Genomic DNA, 18,673 nt, shown 5'->3' with positions numbered 1-18,673 from the left:
GTGCTGAACCTGCCCTGGGGTTGTTTGATGGGTGCAGATTAGAGGAAGCTTTACTCTGTATCCAACCTTGTGCTGTTCTTGCCCTGGGAATGTTTGATGAGGACAGCGTAGAGGAGGTTTGGGGTGAGATACTGGAGTATTGCCTTGGAAGTGATACAGAGCAGGTTCACTAGGTTGATCCTAGGATCCTGGGATAAGAGGGCTGTCCAAAGAGGAGATACTGAATAAATTGGGCCTAAATTCTCTGGAGTTTAGAAAAATGAGAGGTGATCTCATTGAAACATACAACATTTTGAAGGGGCTTGACAGGGTAGGTACTGAGAGATTGTTTCCCCTGGTTGGGGAATCTAGAACATGGCACTGTCTCAGGATAAGAAGATGATCATTTAGGACTGAGATGAGGAGAAATTTCTTCATTCAAAGGAATCTCTGAAATTCTTTACCCCAGAGGGTCGTGGATGCTCGATCATTGAATACATTTAAGGCTGAGATAAACGGATTTTTTGTTTCCCAGAATCAAGGGATATGAGGAGCGGGCAGGAAAGAGGAAGAAGATCAGCATGATCCTATTGAATGGTGGAGCAGGCTCGAGGTGGTCGAATCCACCTGTTTCTTAGGTTCCAATTATATGAGAACATATTTCCCCTCCCAGCCTCAATCCAAAGCACCTCATCCCCTCTCAGAGGGACTGACCCTGGAAGTAGTCAGTGCTTCAAAACGAGTAGAAGTGGATGGAGGAAATATTGCTGAGTTGGGAGTCTCTCTCTTATTTGCAAATGTCTGCTCACACCCGCTTGTACAAATTTACCTTATTCTCATGTGAAGGAGCCCCTCTCATGAGGAAGATTCTTGGAATCAGTATCATACCAAAGGTGTTATACTGATGTCGGACCATCTCTACCCTTGAAGCCTCTGCTCCAGCCCTGGAATGTCAATAGAGGAGAATATTTGCAGTAAGGCCGCTTTGGGATGACAGGTTGTAATTTCACCTCCTTTAACCATTTAAGTGCCAGGGGCATCTTTTGTTGTGACATCTGCTGCAGTTTCCTGCTGTAAATTAAGGGTAAGGGTTAACCCTGAGCCAGATCTCGAAGCAGCAAGAGGAGGCTAACGCAGGCATCACACTTAAAGGTATTTAGTTATTGCAAGTAGTTTCTTTGCCAATTTTAACAGCTCAGTGCTAAAATTCAGGAAGGAGAAAACTGGTCTTTTAGTTGGTCACTATACTAAAGCAAGGAGATTAAGGCACTGCAGGAAAGGCCAAATAGAACTGTTATCCACAGTAAAACATTGGAGAGGTGAAGAGCATGAGGAATCTGGGATTGGTTACTGGGGCTAAAAGGTTAAAGGGGGAGATTATTCCAATTACATAGGATCAAATAGCATATATCGTAAGAAACAGGCCATTTGGCCCAATTAGCCCATGTTGCTGTGAATGCTACACTCGAGCCTTGTCCAGCTTTCCTCATCTAAGTTTAAATAATTACCTGATTTTTAAAAAATACTTATTCACTGAATGTGCACATCGCATTTATTACCCATGCCCTTGAGAAGGTGGTGGTGAGCTACCTTCCTGAACTGCTACATGATGTAGGTACATCCACAGTGCTGTTAGGAAAGCAGTTCCAGGATTTTGACCTAGCATTTTGTGTATGTTTAACATAATTCCTGTCTTTTGTAATCTATACCTCTACTTATAAAGCCCAGGATCCTGTATTCTTTATTAACTGAAATAAAAACAGGAAAGCTGGAAATACTCATCAGGTCTGGCAGGATCTTTTGTGGAGAGAGAAACAGAGTTAATGTTTCAGAGGCTGCCTAACCTGCTGAGTATTTTCTGTTTTTATTTCGGATTTCAGCATCTGCAGTATTATTAACAGCTTTGATAGGTAGCAGGACAGGTTAACAAAGGTTTGTGCCCTAAAAGCCCAGTTATCTCTGTTCTTGCACCCACTTTAAAATTGTAGCATTTAGCTTAGATTGTCTCCGCCCACTCCTCCTACCAAAATGTATTACCACACAGTTCCCTGGTTTGAGTTTCATTTGCCCATTCAACCAATCTGTCTATGTCCTCTTGAAAGAAAGACTTGCATTTATATAGCACCTTTTAATGTCCACCAGATGTCCCATAGCACTTTAAAGCCAATGAAGTACTTCTGAATTGCAGGAAACACAGCAGCCAATTTGCATACAGCAAGCTCCCACAAACAGCAAGGTGATTATGACCATGTGATCTGTTGACTGGGGAATAAATATTGACCAGGACACTGGGGTTAACTTCCCTGCCCTATCTGGTAAGTCCTAAGTCTGGATTTTTCCTATGGCGGGTGGGCTGGGCGGGAACGGGAGCAGAGCCAATCACCACCCGCGATTGGCTGCGTGCCGCCATTTTACGCGGGTGGGCCAATTAAGGCCCGCCCAGCGTAATACGCGTTCCATAGCGCTCAGCACTACCTGTGCGGGCAGTGGGAGGAGGGAGAGTTGGGGTCAGTGCTCTTTTGCGCATGCGCGTGAAAGAGCACAGCAAACACCTTGAGGAATGGAGCTGCCTCAGGGAGATTGAATGGAGATGAAAATAATTAAAGAATCGGTTTAAAAATTTATTCAAACATATCCCCTCATGTGACTGTGTCACATGAGTTGGGACATGTTTATAAAGGTGGGAAATTTATTTATTTATTTTGTAAAAGCTTCAGGAAACCTCACCCCGCCTGTGGATGAGGTTTCCTGAAAAACGCAGAGCCTGCTTGGGCTTTTTGCCTGCCCGCCAACCTTAAGGTTGGACGGGCAGGGTTCTAAACTACTTCAATTAATTTCTCAACGGCCTTAATAGGCCCTTAACGTTTCGGCAGGCGTGCAGCCAACTCTGCGCGCCTGCCGAACGAAACATCACAATGGCGCACGATGACATTGGGGCGCACGCCCAACATCATTGTGCATCATTTTACACGTCAGTGTGTCGGGCCCTTCCCCACACGCTGACCGGAAGATTCTGCCTCTAGTGATAGTGTATTCCAGACTGTCACCACCCTCTGGGTAAAAAAGTTTTTCCTCACATCCCCCCTAAACCTCCTGTCCCTCACCTTGAACTTATGCCCCCTTGTGACTGACCCTTCAACTAAGGGGAACAGCTGTTCCCTATCCACCCTGTCCATGCCCCTCATAATCTTGTACACCTCGATCAGGTCGCCCCTCAGTCTTCTCTGCTCCAACGAAAACAACCCAAGTCTATCCAACCTCTTTTCATAACTTAAATGTTTCATCCCAGGCAACATCCTGGTGAATCTCCTCTGCACCCCCTCCAGTGCAATCACATCCTTCCTATAATGTGGCGACCAGAACTGCACATAGTACTTCAGCTGTGGCCTCACCAAGGTTCTATACAACTCCAAAATGACCTCCCTACTTTTGTAATCTATGCCTCGATTGATAAAGGCAAGTGTCCCATATGCCTTTTTCACCACCCCACTAACATGCCCCTCTGCCTTCAGAGATCTATGCACACACATGCCAAGGTCCCTTTGTTTCTCAGAACTTCCTAATGCCATGCCGTTCATTGAATACCTCCTTGTCAAATTACTCCTTCCAAAGTGTATCACCTCACACTTCTCAGGGTTAAATTCAATCTGCCACTTATCTGCCCATTTGACCATCCTGTCTATATCTTCCTGTAGCCCAAGACACTCAACCTCACTGTTAACCACCCGGCCAGTCTTTGTGTCATCCATAAACTTACTCATCCTACCCCCCACATTGTCATCTATGTCATTTATATAAATGACAAATAATAGGGGACCCAGCACAGATCCATGTGGTACACCACTGGACACTGGCTTCCAGTCACTCAAGCATCCTTCTGTCATCACCCTCTGCCTCCTACAACTAAGCCAATTTTGAATCCACCTTATCAAATTACCCTGTATCCCATGTGCCTTTGCCTTCTTTATAAGTCTCCCATGTGGGACCTTGTCAAAGGCTTTGCTGAAATCCATATAAACTACATCAACTGCACTCCCCTCATCTACACACCTGGTCACCTCCTCAAAAAATTCAATCAAATTTGTTAGGCATGACCTCCCTCTGACAAAGACATTCTGACTATCCCTGATCAAACCCTGCCTCTCCAAGTGGAGATAGATACTCTCTTTCAGATTTCTCCAATAGTTTCCCTACCACTGACGTGAGACTCACTGGCCTTTAGTTCCCTGGCTTATCTCTACAACCTTTCTTAAATAGCGGAACCACATTAGCTGTTCTCCAGTCCTCTGGCACCTCCCCTGTGGCTAGAGAGGAATTAAAAATTTGGGTCAGAGCCTCTGCGATCTCCTCCCTTGCCTCCCTCAGCAGTTTGGGACACAAATCATCTGGACCTGGAGATTTGTCCACTTTTAAGCCTGCCAACACCTCCAATACCTTGTCACTCCCTATATCAATTTGCTTAAGAACCTCGCAGTCTCTCTCCCCGAGTTCAATACCTTCATCCTCATTCTCTTGGGTGAAGACGGACGTGAAGTATTCATTCAACACTCTAGCGATGTCCTCTTGCTCCACCCATAGATTGCCCCCTTGGTCCCTTAAGGGCCCTACTCTTTCCCTGGTTATCCTTTTCCCATTGATATACTTGTAGAATATCTTGGGATTTTCCCTACTTTTACCAGCCAGAGCTTTCTCATATCCCCTCTTTGCTCTCCTAATTGCTTTCTTAAGCTCCACCCTGCATTGTCTGTACTCCACTAATGCCTCTGCTGACTTGTACCTGCTAAAAGTCTCTCTTTTCCTTCTCATCGTAACCTGAATATCTCTGGTCATCCATGGTTCTCTGGGCTTGTTACTCCTTCCTATCACCCTAGAGGGAACATGTTGAGCCTGTACCCTCCCCATTTCCTTTTTGAACACCCCCCACTGCTCCTCTGTAGATTTCCCCACAAGTAACTGTTCCCAGTCTACCTTGGCCAGATCCTGCCTTATTTTACTAAAATCCACTCTCCCCCAGTCCAAAATATTTTTTTGCAAGTTGTCGATTTCTTTGTCCATAACAAACTTAAACTGTACCATGTTGTGGTCGCTATCACTAAAATGCTCGCCCACCACCACCTCAGCCACCTGTCCGGCTTCATTCCCCAGAATTAGTTCCAGCACTGCGCCATCCCTTGTTGGACCCTCTACATATTGACCTAAAAAGTTCTCCTGTACACCTTTCAAGAAATCCACTCCATCCAAGCCCTTAACACTATGTCTATCCCAATTAATGTTGGGAAAGTTGAAATCACCTAATATAATTACCCTATTGTTATTGTTTTTGCACACCTCCACAAATTGTGCACATATTTGCTCCTCAATTTCCTACTGACTATCTGGGGGTCTATAATAAACATCTTTTGCCCCTTTTTTATTCCTAAGCTCCCCACAAAGCTTCATTCGATGCCCCCTCCAAGATGTCATCTCTCCTTACTGCAGTAACTGACTCCTTAACTAATAATGCAACGCCTCCTCCTCTTTTACCCCCTCCCCTGTCTCGCCTGAAGATTCTATATCCCGGAATGTTGAGCTGCCAATCCTGCCCCTCCCTCAACCACGTCTCAGTGATGGCTACTATATCACAATTCCACATGTCAATCCTCACCCTTAACTCATCCGTTTTACCTGTAATACTCCTGGCATTAAAGTAGAGGCCATCCAGCCTTGCCCCCTTGAAGCTTATTGCAGCTGTACTCCCTCTGACTTGATTGTTTTACTATATTATGATGTGTCCCTATTCTGCTAACATTCTGTGTCCCCTCCCCCTGCCAAATTAGTTTAAACTCCTCCCAACAGCACTAGCAAACAAGCCCGCAAGAATGTTAGTCCTGCTCCAGTTCAGATGTGGACTGTCCTGCTTGTACAGGTCCCACCTTCCCCAGAAACGGTCCCAGTGATCCAGGAATCTAAAACCCTCCCTCCTGCACCAACTCTAGGCACGTATTCATCTGTGCTATTCTCCTATTTCTGAGCTCACTAGCATGTGGCACTGGGAGTAATCCAGAGATCACCATTACTGAGACTAGCTTTATATTCCAGTTTTATTAATTGAAGTTAAATTCCACCAGCTGCCATGGTGGGATTTGAACCCATATCCTCAGCATTATCCTGGTCTCTGGGTTACTAGTCTAGTGACATTACCACTACATCACCATCTCACCCTATACTGGGGAAGTTAACAGTGTAAAGGACAAAGAAGGTGAAGATTTCCTGGAATGTGTACAAGAGCACTTTCTTGATAAGTGTGTTTCGAGCCCAATAAGGTAGGAAGCAGAGCTGGATCTAGTCCTGGGAAATGAAGTGGGGCAAGTGGAGATGTTTCAGTGGGAGACCATTTGGGGAAACAGTGATCACAATGTCATTAGTTTAAGAGTAATTATGGAAAAGGACAAGGGAAAATCAAAAGTAAAAATATTCATCAGGAAGAGGATTAATTTCACTGCGCTGAGAGGGAATCTAGCCTGGTTGGATTGTAGTCAAAGATTTGCCGGTTAAACAGTAAATGAGCAATGGGAGGCCCTCAAAGAGGAGATTGTTCAGACATACTCCCACACATAGGAAAGGATGGGCATCTCAAGTTAGAGCTCCCTGGTTGACTGAAGATAATGACCTGGAGTTTCCATTAGGCAGCATTGATTCTTAGTGCAATTCACCTGAAATCAGCCAAACCATTGCCAGATCGCAAGGAATCCAGGATCTGTAGAGTTTTTAAAGTAATTTTCATTTATTTAAAATCAGCTTAATCGGAGCTGGTGGGCTAGACACTCTGATTAAAACAAGTTACTCTTTGTGATAAGTGCATTTTCCACTGAATCGATAAGGTTACATGTGGTTGCTGCATTAAAGATATCACCGAATCTTTAAAATGCAAAAGCACTGCCCAACTGCATTGGCTTATGGAAGATTCAACTTTCAACGTTATGCAAAAAGGCTTAAGTGGAAACTGGAGCAAAAAAGCTGGCACAATTTTGAGGACAATTTGCACCTGGATCACCGATTGTGCCCAAAGCAGAAACTATAGAGATTAAAATGAAACAGAAAAAGGAGACTGAAAATAAATATCAAACTCATAATGTCATCGAAAACCAAACTGAATACAGAAAGTACAGAGGAGAACTCAAAAAGGAAGTAAGAGGGACAGGGTGAATATATAAAAATAGATTATGCTTTCATAAAAGAGAACGCAAAAGTCTTTCATAAACACAGACGTAGTAAGAGAACATAAAGAATTGGAGCAGGAGTAGGCTACATAGCCCCTTGAGATTGCTCCACCTTCAATAAAATCATGGCTTTTCTTCAATCTCAACCCCACTTTCTCATCCAATTCCCAAATGCTTGTTTCCCTTGGTGTCAAATAATCTATCGATCGCATTCTTCAATATAACTGAGCATCCTCAGTTCCCTGGGGTAGAGAATTCCAAAGCTTCACAAGGCTTTGAATGAATAAATTTCTCCTCAACTCAGTCCTAAATGGTCACCTCCTTATCCTGAGACTGTGTTCTAGACCATAGTTCTAGACTCTCCAGCCAGAGAGAAACAACCTCTCAGTATTTATCCTGTTAAGGCCTCTCAGACTCATAAATGATTCAGTGAGATTTAGATTCTTCTAAGCTATCAACAGTATAGGTCCATTCTACTCAATCTCTTCTCATAGGACAATCTCTTATCCTAGAAGTCAATCTAGTGAACTTTGGCTGCACTGCCTCTAAGGGAAGATATCCTTGTTTCAGTGCTGAGACCAAAACTGTAGACATTACTCTAGGCGTGGTCTCACCAAAGCCCTATGCAACTGCAGCAAGACTGCTTTACTCTTGTATTCCAACCCCTTGCAATATAGTCCAACATAACTTTTGCCTCCTATTTGTTTGCTGTACCTGAATGTTAACTTCTGTGATTTATGCACAAGGACACCCAAATTCCTCTGAACACCAAAATTTAATAGTTTCTCACCATTTAAAAAATATTCCGCTTTTCCCTTCTCTCTATCAAAGTGAATAACCTCTGCATTTCCCCGCATTATAGTCCATCTGTCACCTTCTTGCCCGTTCACTTAACCTGCCTATATCACTTTGCAGCCTCTTTGTGTCCTCCTCACAGCTTACATTCCCACCTTGCTTTGTATCGTTAGAAACTTGGATACATTTACACTTAATTAATCCTGTCATTTAAGTCATTAACGTAAATTGTAAATATCTGAGGCCCAAGTAATGATCCCTGCAATCTACCTGAAAATGGCCCATTTATGCCCACTCTCTGCTTCCTGTCCTTTAACCAATCCTCTATCCATGCTAATATATTACCACGTCCCAAGAGTCCTTATGTTGTGCAACAAGCTTTCATGTGGCAACTTATTGAATGCCTTTTGAAAATCCAAATATAAACCATCCACTGGTTCCCCTTCATTTATCTCGCTAGCTACATTCTCAGGAAACTCTAATAGATTTACCATCTATTTCTCTTTCATAAAACCATGTTGACTGACTAATCAGATTGTAGTTCTCTAAGTGACCTTTTATCACTTCCTTAATAACAGAGTCTAAGATTTTCTGACTTATGTCAGACTAACTGACTTGTAGTCCCCTGTGTTTCCCCTCTTCCTCCTCTCTTGAACAGTAGTGTTACATTTGCTACCTTCCAATCCACTGGGAACATTCTAGAATATGGGAATTTTGGAAGATCATAACCAGTTCCCCTATTATCTCTGCAGCCTTAGGATGTGGGCCATCAGGTCCAGGAGATATGTCAACTTTCAATCCTATTACTTTTTCCAGACTTGTTCTTCACTAATGTTAATTACTTTAAGTTCCTTGGTCCTCCACAAGTACTGGTACATTTTCTTGTCTTCTACTGTGAAGACAGTCACAAAGTATTTGTTTAATGTCTCTGCCATTTCCTTCTTCCCCATTATAATTTCTCATGTCTCAGCCTTACATAATTGTAGAAGTTTTTACAACCTGTTCTGATGGGCTGAATCTTGACAAAACTGACTTTTATGTCTTGGGTAAGTGAGTTCGTTGGCTGACCGAACTCTAACTGCACGCCTTCCCGTGTTCTCATCAATTGCTGCTTGCAATCAATAACGGGGAGAGACTGGTATAAGAATAAACAGTGATGATTTATTGAGACATAGGGCAAAGCACCAGATTATATGCGCTCATTCGAAAACCTTCAGGACTAGACTTACAGTTCCCAGTTGCTCATGGTGTACAGTGATTCATCAGCACTGTCACATGATCAGTCCACTTGCATTCTCTTAAAGGGATAGGGTACCTCACTTTGCCACACTGACCCACTTGCAGGGTGGTAAGTGGGGACAATGGGGTGGTAGTGGGTCCTGAACCTGTTTTTCAGAGAAGCAAACTTTTCCATGACTTTCTTACTAAGTCATGGCATTAGCATCCGCTTCCAGGTTTCCTGACCAATCACAGAGTGCAGATGTGATGATGACCCACGCCTGTCAATGGAAGAACTCCTAACTAAGGGTAGAATCAGGATGGCTGCATCTACATAGGTTCCAGAGGCATCATAAAGCACAAAGATAGAAACAAAATGTGGGTAGGATGCCCCACCCTTGCTTCTCTGACTCTTTCCTGGAGGCCTTGCTGTCAGTTGCGAGGGGCCAGCCACTGAAACCAAGAAGACACCAGCTGGAAGTGGCAGATAAAGTGAGAAATGCTTATGGTCCCTCACACCTAGATTCAGTTCAATAGCCTCATGAGGACAGAAAAGGTGAGTGGCATCCCACTCTCGGGTGATATTTCCTAGACCCGGGCTTCCCCATCATTTTCCTGCACCACGTCCCTTAGAACTACATACCTTGCACCTCCTCCCACTCGAGGCAGCTTCTCACACCCCCGTCTGAACCTCACTGCCCTTCACACATCTTTTAGTGCTATTCCTCGGTGTCAGCATCACCCCCGCCCCCACACTCATAACTCTCTGCTTTCTCTCCCTGCAGGAGAAGAGAGCTCACAATTCATGGGAGAGACAGAGAGCCAGGAGTGAACTTGCGGTCATGACCAACCTGATCATTGTGAAGGAGGAGGCCTTGGGTTTCGACAGGATGATGGAGTGCACGATCAATGGCAATGGAGAGATGAGTGTCACCCTGCTACCTGGTGAAAGAATTAAATGTCACGCAGCTACTTGGCAGAAAACAGTCACTCATTGCTGTCATCGCTGACTAAAATGTCAACATCTGCACAATGTAAAAGTTAAACCTTTCCTCATATCAGTTCTAACTTATGTTTTTCATCTCCCACAGGCCTTTCAAAGTTTATGGAGGAGCTGGAACGTAGGGAGGCTGAGGAGTCCTCAGAGGAGAGCGTGCACACTGAGGGAGCACTGTCACATGAATCCTACACACTCTCCACCAGCCCAGAAATACACACCTCGATGGTGAATCCAATGATGATAGCTAAATTGACATATGGTGAGGCGCACGTCACAAGTGAGCAGGAGCAGGTGCTGCAGACAGGGACAGCAATGACACAGGACACTCTAAGCTCTCCTCAGCTGGTCGCAGGTGCTGAGCCTCGGAGCTCAATGAAATGGGCACTTCTGGAGCAGCAAGAAGAAATGTATGTGGTTCTGTCAGCACTTTCAGAGTAAATGTGCACCCTTGGAAAGAGTTTGGAGGAGGACCTCTCTACCATGAGTGTCATGATGTCTCAGGCATTTGCACTGATGTCTACCTGTGTGGAAAAAGTGGCCACCTGCATGGGGAATCTGACATAGCAGGCAACCAAATGCATGTTTGACCTGACAATCGATATAAGATAGCCACCAAGAAATCAAACAGAAAATTTGGGAGAAGCTTCTCTGATTGGTGAAAAGGTGGAACTTGCTACCACAGGGAGGGGTTGAGGTGAATACTACAGGTACATATAAAGGAAAACCAGAGAAACATATGAAAGAGAAAGGAGGAGAGGGTTCTGCTGAGAGAGCTGCACGAGGAGGGATGGGAGGAGGCTCAAGCGAAGCATAAACACCAGCACCGACTGGTTGGGCTGAATGGCCTGTGTTTTGTGTAATTCTGCGTCTTCTATATCTCCTGATGTTGACCTTGATGAACAGGGCCTAGTGATTACAAGTTTTTAAAAACAGTATAAATGAGTCTGTGCGAATTCCACATTTCCAAACCACAGGAGTTGACTGTGCAGTCACCCTTACCCAGGTAAGGAGGTGATTTTTCCACTCCACTATTACCATCGGTCAGTAACTTTACTGAATCCAGGGTTTGATTGATCCCTTTTAACTCAGCTGTTAGTTTCCAGAGGTGCTCAGTAAGATGTATTCCTTAAGATAAAAGCAAAATACTACGGATGCTGGAAATCTGAAACAAAAACAGAAAATGCTGGAAAAACTCAGCTGGTCTGACAGAATCTGTGGAGAGAGAAACAGAGTTAACGTTTCAAGTCCATATGACTCATCTTCAGAGCTAAAGAGAAGTAGAAATGAGATGAAATTTATGCTGTTTAAGGGGGCGGAGCAGGTGAAGCTGGATAGAAGGCCAGTGATAGGTGGGAGCAAAGGAGAGATTGACAAAGATGTCATGGACAAAAAGACAAAGAGAGTGTTAATGGGAGCGGTGAGGGCTAGAAAAGGTGCTGATAGTGGCATTAAGATAAGAAAGCAGAATGTGATAATAGCAGAACAAGGATAAGCATTGTGTGAAAGAACAACATGGAACAAATAACAGATGGCCCTTTTGGGGGTGGGGTGGGAGGAGGGGCGGTGGTGGGGAAAAAGGATAGAAAATGGAATAAAGGGGGGGATAAAAAAGGGGATAAAACAATGAATGAACTCCTGGTGTCGGTCATTACCCCCAATGTCTCTGTGGACACCCTCACTGTTTTATTACATTAAAGGTGCTATATAAATGCAAGCTGTTGTCCCAGTGTCCTCCATGTTCTCACACAGTGTCTCCCATGTGCTCCCAGTGAACCTCAGTGTTACCTATTGCCCCACTGTATAACCCCGAGTGCACACCCTCCCAGAATACACCCTCCCAGTGTACACCCTCCCAGTATACACCCTCCCAGTGTACACCCTCCCAGTGTACACCCTCAGTGCACATTTCCCAGTGTCTCCCCAGTGTCTCCCCCCCAACGCCCTATTGCTGATAGGATGAGGTGAAGAGGATGTGGGGGGAGGTTGGTGTGGAGCAAAAAGACCAACACCTTCACCTACCAGTTGAACTGAGAGACCTGGTAATGTCACCCTATATAGACTGTAAAGCACTTTGGGATGTTCTGAGATTGTGTTAGCCTGTATAAATACAAGTCTTTTCTTCCTCTCAATAATCAATTTTGTATCAAAGCAGACTTCCTGACAGGTCAGAATGCCTGGAAGCCAAAAGCAGGCGCTGAAACTCCACAAAATATGGACACACTGCAGTTTCCTGCACTTGCCTGAGCTGAGTTTGAGAGGCATGCAGCTCCAGGACTAAGCTAATGCTCTAACACAGGAACTGGTATAAAATAAAAGCACCAAGTGCTGGAAATACTTAGCAGGTCTGGCATGTGTGGAGTCAAATATGACTCTTGGTCAGAACTCTTCTTCAGTCTTACTGGACTCGAAACGTTAACTCTTGTTTCTCCCTCCACAGATGCTGCCCGGCCGGCTGAGTATTTGCAGCATTTTCAGCCTTTATTTCAGATTTCCAGCATCCGCAGTGTTCTGCTTTTCTTTTTGGGGACTGGTATAAAACTCAGTTATGGAAACTCACAAGCTCACTTTCACGAGTCCCATGTGAGAGCAATGTTTGTGTAATTCAGCAAAAGAGTCAGAGACTAGCTGGAAAAGGTCGACCTGCACCTGGGACCACTTTGGTTTCACCTCATTGTAACAGAGTGTTATTGTGTTATATCTGCACTCCACCCTTGCCAGCGATGAGGAGATCCTGACGCCATGGACTAGGGCTACAGTCCTATCTCAGTCGACCCTCAGGGGCCTCATTAAATAGGATGTTTGTGAACCTGTCTTGGCTCTGTCATAGCCATTCATATTTCCATTTGACCGTCTGACATGGATAATAACAAATATTAACCCTTTCAGCTTGAATCTTTCACGCCATAGAAAAGATGCAATATCACTTTTGTGTGACAAATTAAAATAAGGTGCTCACAAATAAATCAGCCCTGCGTGTATATCCAGAGGTAGCAAACCCTATATATATAATAGAATGTAATAATAATCTAATTGAATGGTAACCAACAGTGTCCCAGTTCCATAAGTGAATTCAGAACAGGACAGAGTGTCACAGCCCTGGACAAAATCTCATGTTAAACAACACAGCACTTTTTAACAGAATGCTGCACAAAACTTTCTCAGTCCTGTCTATAAGGCAGTGACGACAGTAATATATTGTTATATAATATATAATATAGGGGCCCTGCTCTGATCTGTCACCCATCTGGAAATCTTGAATCTGTACCCAGGATGTAACTCTTCTCTGTTGCTAGGGAAGGAAAACTGCAAAGTTTTCGATTGCTTGAAAGCTCTCAGCAATACCACATTCTGCAGAAAAAGACAAGGGAAGTGATACCACACAACACGAGTTTTCTGAGTCATAGAGACAAAAATACAACATGTGGTTATTGAGTTTCGAAAGGCAGAGCTAGGGAGACACAACTGGAGTTGAATCCCAGAATGGGAAAAGCCTGTGTTCAAATCGGAAAAGCAGTCATCAGTGATTAGCGGACATGAGCACAACCTGCAGCTACAGACTGCCCCAGTAAGCGGTGGTCTCCACGAAACTTCCAATTCAAAATCAGTGCTCCCCCTGCTTAACCCAGCAACTCCGCCCCTCAGCAATCTGCCCCAGACCCAGCCCCCGCACCCGCCCAGCTCCACGAAAGGGGGACCCGTGTTCATCCAGCTCCACAAGGGGGATCTGCCCTAACCCTTCTCCATGAGGGGGACCTGCACTCATCCAGCCCCTCGAAGGCGGCGGAAGGGGGGAAACTTGTGTCCATCCAGCTCCGCAAGTGGGACATATTTGTGTCGCGTTCTGTTTGATACAGAGCGAGTGCTGTGTTGTTTAACATGGGATTTTGTCCAGGGTGTGTTTTTTTTTAATTCTCTCCAGCTTTGTGGGAAACCCTGGCCAGGCCAGCGTTTATTGCCCATCCCTATTGCCTTTGAGAAGGCAGTGGAGAGACTTGCACAGCCATTTCAGATGCTGTGGGCCTGTGGGCCAGACCGGATAAGGATAGAAGATTTCCTCCTCTAAAAGATATTAGTGAACCAGATGGGTTTTTACAACAATCCATTAGTTATATGGTCACCATTATTGAGACTAACTTTATATTCCAGATTTATTTAGTGAATTGAATTTAAATTCCAGAGCTGCCACATTGGGATTTGAACCCATGCATCTGGATGACTAATCCAGTAGCATAACCAAAATTCCACCATTCCCGTGATAGTGAGTGTGAGTGGGACAGTGAGTGTGAGTGGGACAGTGGGTGTGAGTGGGACAGTGGGTGTGTGTGGGACAGTGGGTGTGAGTGGGTGTGAGTGGGACAGTGAGTGTGAGTGGGACAGTGGATGTGAGTGGGTGTGAGTGGGACAGTGAGTGTGAGTGGGACAGTGGGTGTGAGTGGGACAGAGGATGTGAGTGGGTGTGAGTGGGACAGTGAGTGTGAGTGGGACAGTGGATGTGAGTGGGTGTGAGTGGGACAGTGAGTGTGAGTGGGACAGTGGGTGTGAGTGGGACAGTGAGTGTGAGTGGGACAGTGGGTGTGAGTGTGACAGTGGGTGTGAGTGGGACAGTGAGTGTGAGTGTGACAGTGGGTGTGAGTGGGACAGTGGGTGTGAGTGGGACTGTGTGTGTGAGTGTGACAGTGGGTGTGAGTGTGACAGTGAGTGTGAGTGTGACAGTGAGTGTGACAGTGGGTGTGAGTGGGACAGTGAGTGTGAGTGGGACAGTGGGTGTGAGTGGGACAGTGAGTGTGAGTGGGACTGTGTGTGTGAGTGGGACAGTGTGTGTGAGTGTGACAGTGGGTATGAGTGTGACAGTGAGTGTGAGTGGGACAGTGAGTGTGAGTGGGACTGTGTGTGTGAGTGGGACAATGTGTGTGAATGTGACAGTGGGTATGAGTGTGACAGTGGGTGTGAGTGGGACAGTGAGTGTGAGTGGGACTGTGTGTGTGAGTGGGACAGTGTGTGTGAGTGTGACAGTGGGTATGAGTGTGACAGTGAGTGTGAGTGGGACAGTGAGTGTGAGTGGGACTGTGGGTGTGAGTGTGACAGTGAGTGTGAGTGGGACAGTGGGTGTGAGTGGGACAGTGAGTGTGAGTGTGACAGTGAGTGTGAGTGGGACAGTGAGTGTGAGTGGGACAGTGGGTGTGAGTGGGACAGTGGGTGTGAGTGAGTGTGAATGTGACAGTGGGTGTGAGTGGGTGTGAGTGGGACAGTGAGTGGTGTGACCAGGTATGAGTATAACAGGAATTGAAGTCCAAGTGGCTGAGTGTTGAGTTATGAGACAGTTGGATTACCAGCGCTGAACCATATGGCTCATCTTTTCAAACTGCACAGATCGAAAAAGAAAGAGATTTGTTCGTCTGCTATCTGACCCTGCAGTCCCCATCCACTCCTCTGACTGTGGAGTGATTTCCAGGGACTGTGATACAACAAGGCATCTTTTAGTGCTCCACATTTTCAGACTGTTAGGTTTATAAAGAGGCCATTTCATGCTGAAACAGCAGCTGAGCGAGAGTCAGAACATCTGGATGCAGAGATGAGTGGGAGGGGAGAGAGGCAGAACAGGAGGCAAAACATCAAGATCGAGAAAGGGGTGGGCAGAATATCCGGAAACAGATAGTTGTGAGGAGGAGAGCGCGTACACATCTAGGCTTATGCAGGTGCAGAGACAAGAGGCAGAATGCTTGCATTCAGATGAGTGGAAGGAAAAGAGAGGGCAGAATATCAGGATTTGGACAGATGTGGGGAGGAGAGAGATAGAGAGAGGCAGGACATCTGGATTCAAAGGGATCTAGAAAGAGGGACAGACTATCAGTATTCAGACAATTAGGGAGAAGAAACATTGGAACTCAGATAGGTAGGGAGCAGAAAGACAGAACACCTGGATGCAGACAGGTGTGGGGCAGAGAGAGAGAGAGACAGAACAACAGAATTCAAACAAGTGGCAGATAGACACAAATCATCTGAATTCAGAAAGGCTGGAGGAGTCACACAATCATTTACGGCACAAAAAGAAACTACTTGCCCCCTTGCACAGCAACCCAGTCAGTCCCACTCCCCCACTCTACCCCTGTAGCACTACAGTTTTATTTCCTTCAAGTTCCCATCCAATTTCCTTTTGAAATCGTTGATTATTTCCACTTCCCCCGCCCTCGTGGGCAGTGAGCTCCAGGTCATTGCCACTCACATACCCCTCCCCCACCACCCTAGTATCTCTCACCCAAAATCTTAAACCTGGGTCTCCCCTGTCCTTGCATTGCCATCAAAGGGAAACAGTTTTTCCTTGTCTACCTGTCACAATCTTGTACACCTCTATCCAATTTCCCTCAATCTCCTTTGCTTCAAGAAGAACTATCCCAGCTTTTTCCAACTTTGCCTTGTTCCAAAAGCCACCCATCCATGGAACCATTCTGGGAATTCTCCTTTGCACACTCTCAAAGCCCTACATATCTCTCCTGAAGGGTGGTGACCAGAACTGGACGCCGTACTCTAGTTGAGTACGCTAGAGAGTGAAGCAGAACATCAGGATCTAGACTGGTGTTAGGAGAAGAGGGGTCACACACATCAATGTGTTTTAAAATAAGTAGGGAGGAGATAGCAGAGGCGTTGCTACCCAGATTTCATAATTCATTGGCAAAATGTGCAGTACCAGAGGGCTGGTGGATAGCTAATGTAATTATTGTATTCAGAAGGGGGTCAGAACTGGTCCAGGAAATTATAGACCAGTCAGCTTAACATTGGTGGTAGGAAGAACATTTAGAAATGAGAAATATAATAATGAATGGTTAGCATGGATTTCAAAAGGGGAGATCTTGCTTGAATAACCTTATTGAATTTTTTGAGAAAATAACAGAGAAAGTAGACAATGGTAATGTAGTTGATGTAATTTATCTGGATTTTCAAAAGGCCTTCGACAAGGTGCCTCATAATAGACTAATGAATAAAGTCAGAGAATGTGGAGTCATGGGGACAAGCGGCAGAATGGATTGCTAGTTGGATTCAAGGCAGAAAGTAGAAAGTGGGAGTAAAGGGTTGTTATTCAGAGTGGCAGACAGTGGAAAGTGGTGTTCCATAAGAATCAGTGCGGCGATCACTGCTGTTTACAATTGACATTAACGATTTGGACTTTGGAATTAAAAGCACAATTTCTGAATGACACCAAATTGGAGGAGGATAGTCCATACTGAGGAGAAGGATAGTCCATACTGAGGAGAACTCCAACAAATTCCAGGCGGACATTAACAAACCAGCAGAATGGGAAAATAATTATCAAATGAATTGTAACACAGATAAAAGCGAGGTCATACATTTTGGTAGAAGAATAGGGAGGTCGCTTATTACTTGGAAGGTGCAAGTCTGGATGGGGCACAGGAATAAAGGGATCTCAAAGTAAAAACATAAAAGTAAAACTAAAATTTGTGCCAAGACCACAGGTTAGCAAGATCACATTTAAAAAATAACAAACCAAGTACTAGGGCTTTATTTCTAAAGAGTTCGAATTGAAAAGTAGGGAAGTTATGCTAAACCTTATTGAATTTTGGTCACCATTTTATAAAAATTATATAGAGACACTGGAGAGGGTACAAAGATTTACAAAGATGATACCAGAAATGTGTGGGTATAGGCATCAGGAAAGGATTAACTGACTCCCCAAAGTCTGCCCACCATCTACAAGTCTCAAGTCAGGAGTGTGATGGAATACTCCTCACTTGCCCGGGTGAGTGCAGTTCCGACGATACTCAAGAAGCTCGACACCATCCAGGACAAAGCAGCCCACTTGACTGGCACCCCATCCACCACCTTCAACATTCATTCGCTCCACCACCAACACACAATGAACAATGCGTACCATTTACAAGATGCACTTCAGCAACTTACCACAGCTCCTTCAACAGCACCTTCCAAACCCAGGAGCTCTGCCACCTAGAAGGACAAGGGCAGCAGACACATGGGGACACCACCACCTGTAAGTTCCCCTCCAAGCCACTCACCATCCTGACTTAGAATTATATTGCCGTTCCTTCACTGTCGCTGGGTCAAAATCCTGGAACTCCCTCCCTAACAGCACTGTGGGTGTACCTACACCACATGGACTGCAGCGGTTCAAGAAGGCAGCTCACCACCACCTTCTCAAGTGCAATTAGGGATAAGCAATAAATGCTGACCCAGCCAGCGACGCCCACATGCCATAAATGGAAATAAAGGTGGATGGAAGAGAGAAACAGAACACCCGGATTCAGAAAGGTATGGGGTGGAGCAGCGCAAATCCTCAGGATTCAGAAAGTTGGGGAGAGAAGAAAGGCAGAACGCCATAATCATCAGGATTCAGAGAGATATGGGGACGAGGGAGGCTAGGTATTTGAATTTGGAAGGCAGAGGGAGGAGAGTGGCACATCTGGAACCAGATGGGTGGAGGGAGAAGAGAGAGGCAGGATAAGTGGATTTG

The 18,673-nt window shown here is 45.1% G+C and overlaps 1 long non-coding RNA gene across 1 annotated transcript in view; it reads right to left on the bottom strand.

Moving 5' to 3' along the window:
- The window catches only part of LOC144669613 (uncharacterized), a 251,045-nt gene that overhangs the window by 102,888 nt on the left and 129,484 nt on the right, over positions 1-18,673 (bottom strand). The gene's annotated exons all lie outside the window — the stretch shown is intronic.

The sequence above is a fragment of the Cetorhinus maximus genome, chromosome 29 (genome assembly GCF_964194155.1).
Source record: "Cetorhinus maximus chromosome 29, sCetMax3.hap1.1, whole genome shotgun sequence".
In the NCBI taxonomy this organism is placed as follows: domain Eukaryota; kingdom Metazoa; phylum Chordata; class Chondrichthyes; order Lamniformes; family Cetorhinidae; genus Cetorhinus; species Cetorhinus maximus.
This window is presented reverse-complemented; position numbering and strand designations above follow the sequence as displayed.